Here is a 14,744-nt window from a genome sequence, read left to right as displayed (position 1 = left end):
TGCATTGTGGTACAGAGGACTACATAGGCACTGACAGTGTTGGTTTTATTTGGCATCACGGACTCATCACAAGAGGAAGACACAGTGTCATAAAAGTGGGAAATAGTTATAAATGTTGTCTTTCTTTGAGCTTTTGCATCAGGCACTGACCTTTACTCTCTGTCTGGGATTCTACCAACTCGAATCACTCTGCACATAAGGATATAATGCTACACTATGCGATGTTCATCTTTCTTATAAACTCTGGGTCTGATACTCAAACTACACTCTGTAGTGCTAAAAATGTCTATATGTGCATATTTCTCTTCTCCAACAGCGTAGTCTCCAGTCATGTAAGTATATATTTTAGTAGTAAATGTTGGAGGGACACAAGAGAGTGGGTGGGGAAAGGGCAGACTTACTGCTAAAGGGAATAGGATTAGGTTGGACCAAGAGGGGATTATGGAAGGTCAGGGAGGGGTTTAGGAATGGACATCACCCACCCACACACACAAGAGTGAGCCAATTTCATGAGTCTTGTAGTAAGTTCACACTCTGCGTTTATGACAATTGAAAGTAGGAAACTTAATGCAAAGTGTGAACTCACTCAAAAGTGTACCTTACCAATGTGAATCAGGCTCAACCTTTGGTTTGCTAGTTTAAGTCAGTCCTGCTGTCTGAGTGCGATGGAAATAGGAAGGAAAGCCCGGCTTTACGTATTATTCTAGACTACATCAACATTACTCTAGAATTTATTTAATTTTTGTGAATAGTTGCCTCTTAGGGAAATCAAACATAGAGGTCTGCTCACGAATAACATCTGATCATAACCCACTATTGATATAACTGCAGTCTTTTACAGAGGACAAGAGTAATCGCCCTTTCTCATTTCCTAGGTATTTGCTGTCTGATCCTGAATATATTTCTCATACTAAATGGGTTCTTACTGATTACCTTCAACATAATATGGACACTGCTTCTCATTTCATAGTATGGGATACGATGAAAGCTGTTATATTGGGGTCCACGCAGCAATACATTTAATATTTGATGCTCAAGAGATTATGTTGAATGGATCAAATAAAGATGCTATATACTCTGCATTAATAAACACAAGGGCGCTTATGACTCGACAATTTAAAGAGAAGGCTGCAGCTGCCTATAATAAAAATCGACTGAGCCAATACAAATATAGGAATCAGGTTGGGCGGCTACTGGCCTATCAGCTAGTAGACAAGAAAGCTAAAACCCGGATAGATTTAATTAAGGGTAGAGATTCAGTGGTGGCTGAAGAATAATTACAATTACTGAGTCCTTCTGTTCTTGATTGAGAGGCTATAGACCATGTTCAGCTCGATATAACAGAGGCAGAAATCATGACTGCCATAGCTGCGTTACCTTTAGGCAAGGCTGCTGGGGATGATGCTCTACCATTGGAATTTTATAGAGTCTTTAAGACTTTAATTCTTCCACTGCTCCAGGTAGTCATGCATCAAATAGCTGAGTGCAAGCAAATTCCTAAACCCTGGGACATGACTAATATTGTTTTTTTTCTTAAGAAAGGGAAGAGCGCTGATGATTGTGGGTCTTATCACCCAATATCCTTCATTAATACTGACACTAAAATATTTGCTAAAGTGCTGGCGAATCTTCTGACACTGTACATGCCGGGTTTGGTATCTGAAAAACAACATGGATTTATTACAGGTAGAGATACCACTGCACACGTCAATACATCCATAACTGCCTTTGATATTGCTAACAAAGCATCTAGTAATATAGGGATGATTCTCTTAGATGCTGAAAAAGCATTTGATCAGGTGGTATGGGATGCATTATGGCGGCTACTACGGAACAATGGCTTACCAGATAGATTTATGAATTGGATTAAGGCATTATATATCAACCGCAGGCTAAATTAGCATATGCTAATCTGTATTCTAAAACATTTTCATTACAACGCGGTACAAGGCAGGGGTGCCCACTATCTCCCCTGCTTTTTGCTCTCTATATTGAGCCTTTTATTCATACCTTAAATCAAAGTGGAGATATCATTACATTTAGTAATGGTATGTATCAACTTTAAGCTATCGCATACGTGGATGATATCGCGGTCTATACATCAGACCCAGCAACACTGTCAGTATTATCCAGGAAGAAGCTAAAACTTTTGGGCGTTTCTCGGGCTATAAACTCAATATAAGTAAAACACAAGTACATCTATCACTGGTACGTGCACAGTGGCTACATATTTAGGTGTTAGGAGCACTAAAAATGTGGATCAAATTTGGAAACTTCATTATAAAACATTACTGCAGACAGTAATTAGACAACTAAAGAACTGGAATAAGTTGCCAATAACTATCATTGGACGAATCAATATAATCAAAATGACTATTGTACCTAACTTTTTATATTTATTTTGGGCTATTCCTATACGGGTTCCTAATTATTTTTTCATAAACTAGAGGGCTCAATTAGCAGCTTTATTTGGGGATATAAGCAAGCTCGCCGCTCGATAAAATCTCTTACGTTTTCTTATAGATGTGGCGGTCTGCAACTTCCTGATTTCAAATTGTATTTTTGGGCTGCATTTAAAGGGCGCATACAAAGTCTATTAACTGATAAACTGCCATACTATGGGCTTACTCTAGCATTAGGTATAGATAATCGTTGTTTCTGTATAGGATTAATGATCCTAATTATTATAAAAGAGTTCGATTTAAGACCATAAGGGACATTGTCCGTATCTGGAATGAAATCCTTGGTTACTTTTCACTCACTTTTGAGGCTCTTACTAGACATGAATATGTTTAATTATGGAATAATCCATCCCTTCCGAATATATTTCATGATTCAGCTGCTTGTAATTGGGCTAGATATGGTATTGATAGAGTGGGACTGTTATATGATCACTCTGGCTTTTCTACCTATGTATCGCTGCAACAATCTTTTGGTCTCCCATACCAGTCATTTTTCAAATACTTACAACGCAGAGACTACTTTTTTAAACAAAAATTAACACAACTGCCACACTCTCATGTAGTTCTCACATGTTTCTTAAATCTTGCTTACAAAACTAGAATTAGCACAATGTATGCACATTTATGCGGTGCTAAAAGTGCAGATCTTAGCAAACTAGCAAATAAATGGAGTCAGACTTTGAATATGGATATAGACGTATCTAAAATCACGCTGGCTTTAGATTATTTATAATTCAGTACATTCTGTTAAGTTTAAAGCTGCAACAATTTTGTACGATTTGCATTTTATACTACACTCCAGATAAAATCATAAAGTGGCAGCATTCAGTACAAGTATCTGGCAGTGGGAGTACGGATAGAATAAGCTGTTCTAAATGTGGTCAAAAGGTTTCCGATATTTCTCACATGTTTTATCTATGTCCTAAACTATCATATTTTTGGGAAAAGGTCATGCAATATATTGGTCAACAACTGAATCTTGAGTTAACTATTTCCTTTAAAGAGATTTTGCTGTGACTTAAGATATGTGATGACCCTTTTATGGGATGTTTAATGTCCATATTACTAGTAACGGCTCGTCTTTGTATTGCCAGAGACTGGATTAGCCCTAATCCTCCTTCATTATTTGATTGGCTGGTTCTTATGAAGGATATTTATAAAAAAGAACGTGCACTTGCTAAAACTTGATCTATTCGCTCAATGTTAAGATTCAATCGTATCTGGAATTACTTTGAACATTAGTATGGTATGTTATCAAACTGATAGATGATGTTTTTAGAATGTCTCTGTATAAGTATTTTTGGGGGGTAATTTATTTAGAATGTGGTTATGATTTGCTTTTTAAAGCCTTGTATGGCTTTTTGTATATGCATTGTTTAATGTATCGCCTAACCTATGTTTCTAATAGTTATCTGTAGACGTTGTTAAAAAAAAAGGAAAAAAAAAAAGGAAATAGGAACAAAAGGAAAACATAACATTTACACAAAGAATTTAGCTTTCTCAGTGTGACTGCTTTTCACTCTGTTGATACTGTCCTTTATTCAAAACATTAGTAACAACAAAACTATTACTGCTTCATCAAACTTCTTGGACAGCACTCACAGGACAAAACACTGTTCGCTCTGCTTGCACTATACTTAAAATTATTTTACATGATGAGCCTTTTTTCTCCACATTCCTTGTGATAATAAAGAATATTGGCACACTTGCTGACTCTTTTTACATGTAGACTTGCTTGCAAAGGTTAAGAAATGAGAAACATTTTACAAAAAGTCTTCCCTTCGTCCACGCACTAAATGAAAATGAGGAATACCTTTACACTTTGCCACATTCACTAAACTCAAATTCACTGGAATGTCTTATAACATACCTCCAGGGATTGATGGATAGACGTCATTTAGGGATCACCAGCGGTTGCAGCTGCGACCCCTGGCTTGCCCTCTGTGACCCCTGGCCTCAGAGGAAGCAAAATACAGGGGCAGCTCGTCCTGATGGGCATTAGTTGGGATCCAATCTCCTTATTTTTTACAATATTTTTTATTACACTATTCATTATTAGTGTAATAAAGATGGAGTACAATTAGCCGGAATATAACCCTCCCTGGCAGCAGAGGTAAGTAGAAAATGCCTTAAAATGAAGTGCTCAGATATGAATTTACCTTAAACATTTTGAAGACAAGAGGAGTTTGGCAAAACAGGAACAAGCTGGTTTAATGAAATGCAGAGGCCGGTAAAGTTTCAACAGAGTTTAGTTTGAAGAAAGTCTCTCAATTTGCAGAAGTTGTTGCTGACAATATATAGAATTCATGAGGTACAATAAACTGATCTTACATTCTTAGAAAGCCATCTTAGTCTTAAACAACAAGTACAGCAATCTGAAAAGAGGGACACAAATGGCTCTCGACCAGGGGAGAGCTAGTGTGGGCCAGTGTCTATGTGTCCAGATGTTAGGCGTGGGGAGCGCGTGATCAGTACGTGTGGTGTGCATGATGTGTCCTGATTGGCTGATTGTTCTTAACTTTATATGGCATCTGACTTTGCGATATTTTGGGAATGTGCCCATTTGGCCAAACGTGTTTTATTGCGGCCAATTTCCCCTGATCTATTTGTGGTGTAACTGCCCATATGTGAGATTGATCAGGGCTCTCCCTGGGTGCACATTTCTCTTTGGACTAAGTGTAACTCCACCTGTGAGCTGTCACGTATCTCTGACTCTGGGTTGATGGGGAGGTCACCTAGGGTGAATCCAACAGAAATGACATGAGTTTGTTTTACAGGGTACAACTAATATGGCAGTCATTGATACTTTTATCGTCATCCTCAGGATTGTGCGTACAGTTGGTATAGCGTATATCGGTATTGTGGTTACTGATATTGACATTGTTATGCATGCATAGTTTATGGCATACATTGGCATTGTTTCCACTGGTATCAAAATTGTTATGCTGGCACAGTTTATGGGGAACATCAACATTGCAATTATTGGTTTTGCCTTTGTTGGGCTGCATATATAATGATGTGTAATTGCATCGTATTCCCGGATATTACCAAATGTATGCTGTGTTTATGTGATAGAGGGTGTGTATGTGTGAATATGAATGTATAAGCATGTGTGTGCATGAGTGAACGTAAGGGTCAACTGTCAAGTGATTTCAGTTCTGCTACCCCTAGACGTTTGGTGAATTGACATGCATAGATCTATTGCTGATCCTCCTAGAAAGAAGTCGAGACTGCCAACATGCCTCCAGTCTCCTTGAACGATTTGCAAGACCAATAAGATCACTCGATTCTCTTTCAAAAAGTAGCTGATCCTTTGGACGAAAAAGAAAGACCATTTGCTGAAACCTATCACGACACTATATTCCATATTGTGGGAATCAGCATTAGTGTTTCTTCTTCATTTATCTTCATGTGAGAAGTATTTTTAATCTTTGAGGTTATGTGCATTTAATTATCGCAGTGGCAAGTGAGCAAGCAGTGATCTTAATAATTTGTATTTTCCTTCCGTTATTCCTACCTCAGCTTCTTTATTGACAAAGGGGCATATGTATGAAACTCCCGTTTTGCGAATCCCAATTTGCGACATTTAGCGATTAGCAAATTGAGATTCGCATAGCGGGATGTAAAAAATAAATCGCAAATGTTTTGCGATTTCTTAAAAATCGCAAAATATTCTCAGAAAACTCATTTGGGATTTCTTAATTGCGAAATTCGCAAATTAAGAAATCGCAAAAACAGGAATCTGCAATCCAGGTGCAGCCTGATGACATCACAAACAGGAAACTGGAGTGATTTCCTGCACCTGCTCACCTGAGCCACACCCAGAGGCTGCTTGGAGAGTGTGAGGAGGCATCCCAGGAGAGAGCAAACAGCAATGGAGGCCAACAAACAACAGGAGGGAAAGGATGCAGAGAAGAGTAAGAGAAAACACAAGTTTTCAGAAAAGGAGCAGGAGGTCCTCATTGAGGAGATGGTGTGCAGCCATGAGCTCCTTTTTGGCAAGAAGGCACTGCGTGTCCCAGAGGCAAGGAAGCGCAAAATTTGGCTGGATATCCAAAATAAGGTCAATGCAGTGGGAGTCACCAATCGCAAGAATTGCGCAAGCGATGGTATGACATGCGCCAGAGGTTGAAGGAGAGGGTGGCAGCCAGACTGAATAACGCAAACCAGACTGGGGGAGGACCATCCACAGCAGCACAGCCAACACCCCACGAGGAGCTTGTGGAGTCCACTCTCCTGCCTGAGAGCGTCGGTGGTGTGGCTGACATAGACAGCTCTGACCCTGCATCCAGCAGCCAAGGTAAGATGCATGCAAAATCAATCTGCACTGATCCCCATCCCATGCACACTTCCCCAAATGCGCTTAATAACCTCACAAAATGTCATTCAGAATCCAGACCAAGTCTTACAGCACACCCAGCAATGCATCATGGGACTTGTAGTACTATGTCTGACAGTGTGTCCATGAGACAAAGGAAATCTAATGCAACATGTGGGTTGGGGATAAGTGAATGATACAGTGTCAGAGGTTAGCCGATACAAACTGTATGAACTTTATTGATTGCTAATTGCAGACAAAGACACAAACTCATGTAGTCCCCTTTACATCCACAGCACAATCCAGGGCACGCGAGGACAGCGCAGAGGGAGAGGAGCCTGCACATCCTGAGGACTCCAGTGACGAGACAGAGCTCATACCAATCCACCAAAGGAAGCGCACACATGTGCCCCCACTGCCTCCATTTGAGGATGAAATACCGGCCACAGGGGAGGACAGTGACGGGAGAGAGGGGAGTCAGGGTGTGTCACACATGTCCATTCAGGACACAAAAAAGGCCAAGGATTCAACCACAGCACACATGCAGGTCAAGGCCCAGGAGCAGCACTGCCACTGAAGCCGAAGAAACTGTTTTTTCTGGCCTGGAACACAGCATGCTGCAGGAAGAGCGCCTGCAAAGTAAAGCACTCAGGTCAATAAATAGGCAGCTATGCCGTATCCACCAGGATCAGACAAACATGGGGGAGGGCATCATGGCCATGGCAGGTGCCATCCGTGACCTATGTGACACTTTGTGGCACAACCAAGCCGCCAGTGAGAGGGCTGGCCGACGTGCCAATGCACGCCTTCACAACTACACCAAGGCCGTGAACCGCCTCTGCACCAGCACTCTCACACGCAGAAGCGTCACGATGCAGGTTGAAATGGCGCACTGCTGCCAGGACATAGCCAGAGGACTTGCACAGGTCACCAGTGCTGTGGAGCAGCTGCAGACGGCCAACGCAGGTGGCAGCGCTCTCATGGCCTCTGGCGAGAGTGAAGACACCTCCAGTAGGAGCAGCATCACTCGTACATTGCCAGGAGAAAGACGGCGCAGTGCCAGACAGGGTGCAGGACAAGGGAACACCATGGGGGGCACTCAGCCTGGACGCCAAACACCACCAATGCGTCACCGAAGGAGGTGAACTGTGCGGTGACACTTAATGCAAACAGGGTGAAGTAACCCTACTATGCTGTGTGCACAGTTACTTGTGCCTTACCTGCACTGTGTGCATGACATGTGCTGGGGACAGCTACAATTTTCATAATTGTGAAGTGTGAATAAACACTGCACACATTATCAAGCTTTTTTGTCTCATGTCATCATTGCTCACCTAGAAGTAGTTTTGTGTGATCTCAGTCCGTCTCTGGCGTCCAGCAGCTGCCCCGACTCCTGATGCAGGTCTGGCAGGGGGAGCAGGGCGCTCGTCATCCGATGTGTCTGTATCGGTCACATCAATTGTGGTGCCTTTCCTCATTGCCATGTTATGTAGCATTGCACAGCTTGCCACGATTTTACAGCAGGTCTCAGGGCTGTATTGCAGTGCAACTCCACTTTTATGCAGGCACCGGAAGCGGCTCTTCAGGATTCCAAAGGTATGCTCAATGATGCTGCATGTAGATCTGTGTGCCCTGTTGTAGCTCCTCTCACTTGCATTTACAGGATCCAGATATGGGGTCAGGATGAAGTCCCCCACTGCATAGGCACTGTCACCTGCAGGGATAGACACAATAGGTAAGTCAATGTCCCCCCCCTCAAGTGATGTAGTGGATGTATTGATGTGTGCCATGTATTTACCTAGCAGTCATCCCACCCCAAACTCTCCAGCGCTCAGACGTCTGTGTATTCCACTGTGTCTAAAGATGAAAGAGTCATGTGTACTGCCGGGGTATTTGGGGACAATGTCAGTGATGATATACTTTGCGTTGCACACCATCTGTTTACTGAGGGAATGGTAGCATTTACGGTTTCTGTAGACATATTCAGTTGCTGATGGGGGTGTGATGGCCACATGGGTCCCATCGATGCAGCCAATGACGTGGGGGAAACGTGCAATCTGGTAGAAGTCCAGTTTTGTTTGCTGTAATGCCTGTTCGGTGGTGGGGAAGTATATGTGATGTGAGAGCCTCTGTAGCACTGCATCTAGAAAGGCATGTAAGAAGCGCGAAAGTGCACTCTGTGACACCCCACCAACCTCTGCTATTACCCGTTGAAAACTCCCTGACGCCAGGAGGTGCAGGGAGCACAGGACCTGCACAAGTGTGGGAATTGTTTGTGTCCTGCGTGTGGGGTGTTCCAAGTAGGGTTTCAGCTCCTCAATCAGGTCCATTATGGTCTGTGGGTGCAGTCTGTACTTGTCATAGATGTCCTCTTCAGTGTGCTGGAACAGTGATGCGCAGCCTGAATATACGTTCCTGTCTCATTCTCCTCTGTGCAAGAGCCCGAATACGCAGCCTCCTGGCTATCACGAACATTGCTGCCATTGTGGTTGGGTCTGTTGCATTGTGGGGTGGTTTAAGTACCTTGCGCCAGTTTACCACCTGCATGCAATTGGTGTTAATAGCGATTTCTTAATTTGCGAATTTCTTGAAATCGCAATTAGCGACTTTTTCATACATTTGTTAGCGAATTCGTATATTCCGATATCCTTATTGCGAATTTCGCTAAGTCTAAAAAATCGCTATGTAAGAAATCGCAAAAATATACGCAATTTTTAAGTTTCGCAGCCTAAGAAATCACTAATTTAGCGATTTCTTAATTTTTACAAGGAATGTGTGTCATACATATGAAATAGCGAAAATTTAGTTGCACACGCTGTTTTTTGCGATTCGCAGCGTTTGCGACTAATTTTTGGTTTCATACATATGCCCCTTAGTGCTAAAAAATCACACTTAGGTAATAGGGGACAATAATAGAAGCAAGTTAGATCCAAGTAATCATTAGGTGTATCAGCCTTCTCCGAACACATTTCCACTTTCTTGTGATGTGGCATATTTTTCATATTTAAGATATAAAAATAACATGTAAAAATATATATATATATATGTATATAAAATATATATATAGATAGATAGATAGATAGATAGATAGATAGATACAACACACTGTCAGGCTCCAGAGTAAATACCAAGTGGGATGTTTATTTCCACGCTACGCGTTTCGGCTAAACAGCCTTGTTCACACGATGGAAATGCATACAAATGTCACCATTTAATAAACAAATCGTACTTCCTGAGGTAGTAAACACAAAGGATGGTTTCTCGATAAGAAAACACTCACTGAGTGTAGTGCAAATATCGCGGCCATATTGGAATGGTTAAATAACATAAGAGTTGCAAGTGTACATACATTTTGCAATGTGTTATATACATGTTAATAAAGTTAAATATACGAAACAACCAAAATATATTCACTTTGCATTCTCAATCAAGTTTTCAATAAAAACTTAACATGTGTTACAAGACTCTGGAGCCTGAGAGTGTGTTTTATCGCAATTTTGACGGATAGAAATTTTGAATACCGGGTGCTCTTCCGGAGCACACACCACCCTCCACGGGTCCGTGGTCTCACAAGGAGCGATTTTGGTTGGATATATATATATATATATATATATATATATATATATATACATACATACATATATATATACATACATACATACATACATACATATATATATATTCACTGAAAAAACCATAGGTTTCACACATGTTATAGTTAGCTGGACATTTCACTCGTACAAAACCATTGAAATTCCCCCGTTATAGTTAGTTCAGCTAACTATAACTCGCGCGACCGCAATCCACTTGTGATGATGTCACATATTACATCACTCGTGACATGGTCAGTGACATCACTCATGCCATCACTGATGACATCTCAAATGACATCACTGATGACATCATCCAGTGAATATGTGTCTTTCTGAAAAATAAATATTTTTTATATATGTATATCTAAAGGTTAATGGAAGAATAAATGGTTAAATAAGTGTCTAAATTGATGTTTTTTTTGGTAAAATTAATTGTATAACTGACTTATTAACAGTATCTTAGTGAATACAAGTATTAGTGAGTAATGTTTAAATATATAAATATATGTATCAGTGTCTCACTTTGTGTATAAGTGGCTGCATGGGTTGGTGAGTAGCTACATGAGTGTGTATATGGGTTATTAGTTCGTTTTTAGAGTATCAGTATGAGTGTCTGTATGGTTCAGTGGGGGATGTTACTGAGCGTATGGATGCATGAATGAGTGACTCACTGTATGTATTTTAAAGACAGTATGTGAGCAGGACAGTATGGGTGAATGAGTGTGTGTATGGATGAGTAAGAGAGTGAATTACTGTCTCAATAGTGTCTTTATGAGTAAGTCCATATGTTTTGAACTAGTATATGTGAATATTGATGTATATAAGTGAGGATATATGAGAGTGAGAGATTGGAAGAGTTCCTGTATAAATAAGTATGTGTTTCTATAAGTGATTGTTTTAGAGAGTAAGTATGTGTACGTTTCTGTCGAAGTAAGTGTACTGGTGTGTGTATAGCTGTATATGCAGGTAAATGGATGTTTATTTGCATGTGTGAGTATGGGTGTGAGTAACTCTATGTATGAGTGTAGGTATGTAACAGGATGTATAGGTGTATGAGTACATATGATGACTGAGTACATGTATGAGTGACTATATAGAAGTGTTGATGAATGAGTGGATGCGTTTGTAGAATTTGGAATTACTGAATAGGTTGTTCTAACTGGTATTGGTATCTCTATAGTTTTCAAAACTTTAGTTTGTATTTTTCAATGTGTGTATCAAAGTTTATATTTGGATAAGAGGAGGTCTGCCACTCTTACACAAGGGTGATGTCATCAGAGATGTCATCAGTGATGTCATTTGCGATGTCATCAGTGATGTCATGAGTGATGTCACTGACCATGTCATGAGTGATGTAATATGTGACGTCATCAGCAGTGGATTGCGGTCCCGCGAGTTATAGTTAGCTGAACTAACTATAACGGGGGAATTTCAATGGTTTTGTACGAGTGAAATGTCCAGCTAACTATAACATGTGTGAAACCTATGGTTTTTTCAGTGAATTTGCAAGGTTTTTTAAATGCTAATTCCTAACTATAACGTGTGTGAAACCTATGGTTTTTTCAGTGAATTTGCAAGGTTTTTTAAATGCTAATTCCTAACTATAACGTGTGTGAAACCTATGTTTTTTTCAGTGAATTTGCAAGGTTTTTTAAATGCTAAATCCTAACTATAACGTGTGTGAAACCTATGGTTTTTTAAGTAAATTTGCAAGGTTTTTTAAATGCTAAATCCTAACTATAACGTGTGTGAAACCTATGGTTTTTTAAGTGAATTTGTAAGGTTTTTTAAATGCTAATTTATCTATGTATTATTATATTTTTTATATATTTATTTTACAATAAACTACCTATGTATATAGTTATAGATTGACTGTATCCTGTAATATGGAATGGCTCAGCTCTTTTTTTTTAAATTTGGATAAAGTTGAACAGCATAGTTAATATCTTCTATATACTTATAAACAGTTTAAAATGTTTATTTTTTTAAAGGGTTGCGCGCACCCTCAATTTTTTTTTAATAAACTAAATGTTTTTTTTTTTATTTACGAGGTCCTTTAGGGACCCCCTGAGAAGGTCTAGGGGGTCAGGGAGTGTCTTCCCTGCCTCCTTTTCATGTTTTAGAAATCGGGTTAAAAGTAATTCATTTCCGATCCTTGCGTGCACCGTGCACGCATGCGTGCGAGCACCGTGCACGAACGGTGCACGCACGGCAAGTCATGTGATTACGAAACAACACTTTTCATTGGTTCATAGTAGTTTCTGTTCCAGAATCTTCAAACACCACACCCACTCCCATCACTATTTCTTCTTATTTTCTGGGAGAAGGTTGCTGAACAGCTACTCGACTGAAATCTTACTTGAAAATGGCAGAACAGCAGTCAACTTCAGGGAGTGAGGAGGAGACCTTTGTGGAGCCACCAAGGAAGAGCAAACAAAAACACTCTTTCATCTGGAATTATTTCACATTTCCAGAGGGCCAAAAGAAGGTGAATGCACCGAAGGTGATATGCACTATTTGCGGAAGTGTCCTATCTAGAGGAGATCCGAGCAAAAAATGCTCCTTTAGTATTTATTCTATGCTGAGGCACTTCAAAAAAGTGCATCCTATCCGCTATGCTCGAGAAACAACTAGAGCCCTAAGGGACAACCCTCCACCTGCTCAGCCGAGCACATCATCTGCGGCCGCAGATTCACCGTGCACCTGGCAACTGAACATCCGCCCCCTTTTCAAGAAGGTGCACATACATTGCAATGTGTGCAATGCTGTTATTTGCTACGGTGAGAGCAGCATAAACTTGATTGAAAACAGAATACAGCAGCACACATGCTCCAGCCCATAATTGTTTTGTTCCTGTTAAACAGTTTTTCATCACCAGTTTTTTTTTGGTTCTCTAAAAAATAAAAAAAATACAAAATTGTTAAAAAACTAAAAAAAAAATACAAAACAAAAAAGTAAAAAAAAACAGTTCTTTTCAGAACTCACTTCACTTCTCCAAGAAGAGCTATATTCCTAATATACTGTGTTGTAATTTTATTGAATGAATGTGTAGTGTATACATGAATGATTGAAATGATTGAAATGACTGAGTGAAGAGGAGGAAAGGACAGACAGAATGAGTGAGAAAAGGAAAGTATGATCAGTCATGAAAGGGAAGTGAAAGACTGACTGCAACAAAAGGACTAAGGGTAGAGGATACAGGTAAAAAGAGTGAATGAGTAAGGGAATGGCAGTGAGTAATGGAGAGTGATGGAGGGAAAGTGAGAAAAGGGGAGTAAGGACGGAGATAGGAAAAGGGAGTAACAGATGAAGCGGATGAAGTACAGCAGGGTAAAGGGATTGAAAGTAAGAGAAGTGGAGTGATGGTGAGATAAGGGGTATGAGGATTAGAAAAGGGGGTAAGGGAAAGTGAGAGATGGGGAGTGAGGGGATGGAGGGATTTAGGAAACTGGAGTGAGAGAAAGGGAGTCAGGATTTCAATGAGCAAAGGAGAGTGAGGGAGAGTGAAGGAAAGAATGCGAAAAGATGTAGGGGTGTGAGATACAGACAGGAGGAAGTGAAGTAGGAGAATAAGAGTGACTATGAGTAAAGGATAGTGACAGTTAGGGAAGGAGAATGACGGAGAAGGTTAAAAAATTAACATAGATGAAAAATGAGTGATGGAGAGAGGAGGAGTGGTAGAAACAAAGGGGCAGATTTATTTTAGACTTGCGCCACTTTTACGCCGCCGTTGCGCAGTAGCGACGTAAACCCTGCGCCACGTTGCGCCCTATTTACATCGTGACGCATCTATGGAGATGCGTCACGGTGTAAAGCCCTGCGCCACATTAAACCTGCGTCAGGTTTAATGTATGCAGGGTGGGCGTTCCAGCAGAAAAAGCCTCAGAAAAGTGACGTAGTGAAATCTACAAGATTTCAATCAGTCACTTTTCCGACGCTGCTGCGTCAAAACCTTGCGCCTGCTTGAAGCAGGCGTAAGGCATGACGCAGCATGTTAGGTATGGGGAGCCCCTAAACATTGCTGGAGTTGCGTCGTGCTTGCGACACGACTCCAGCAATGCGCCGCCCTTACGCCATCAGATGCATCACGCATCTGTTTATCCTTGCGCCACGATGCGCTGCATTGTAAATGCGGCGCATCTGTGGTGGTGCAAGGGTAAACTTACGTGACGTATCTTTCCTGGCGCATCTGTGCTGATTTGCAGGTATGCGCCAGGAAACATAAATCTGCCCCAGAGATGTTAAGGAATTTAAGGGTAAAACAGACAAAGGGAGAGAGACAGAAACCGAGACAGAGAACAAGGAACTGAGAAGGAGTAAGGCAGTTAGAATGACTGAGACATATGGAGACAGGGAGAGAAACATGGTTGA

The sequence above is a fragment of the Triturus cristatus genome, chromosome 8 (assembly GCF_964204655.1).
Source record: "Triturus cristatus chromosome 8, aTriCri1.1, whole genome shotgun sequence".
In the NCBI taxonomy this organism is placed as follows: domain Eukaryota; kingdom Metazoa; phylum Chordata; class Amphibia; order Caudata; family Salamandridae; genus Triturus; species Triturus cristatus.
This window is presented reverse-complemented; position numbering follows the sequence as displayed.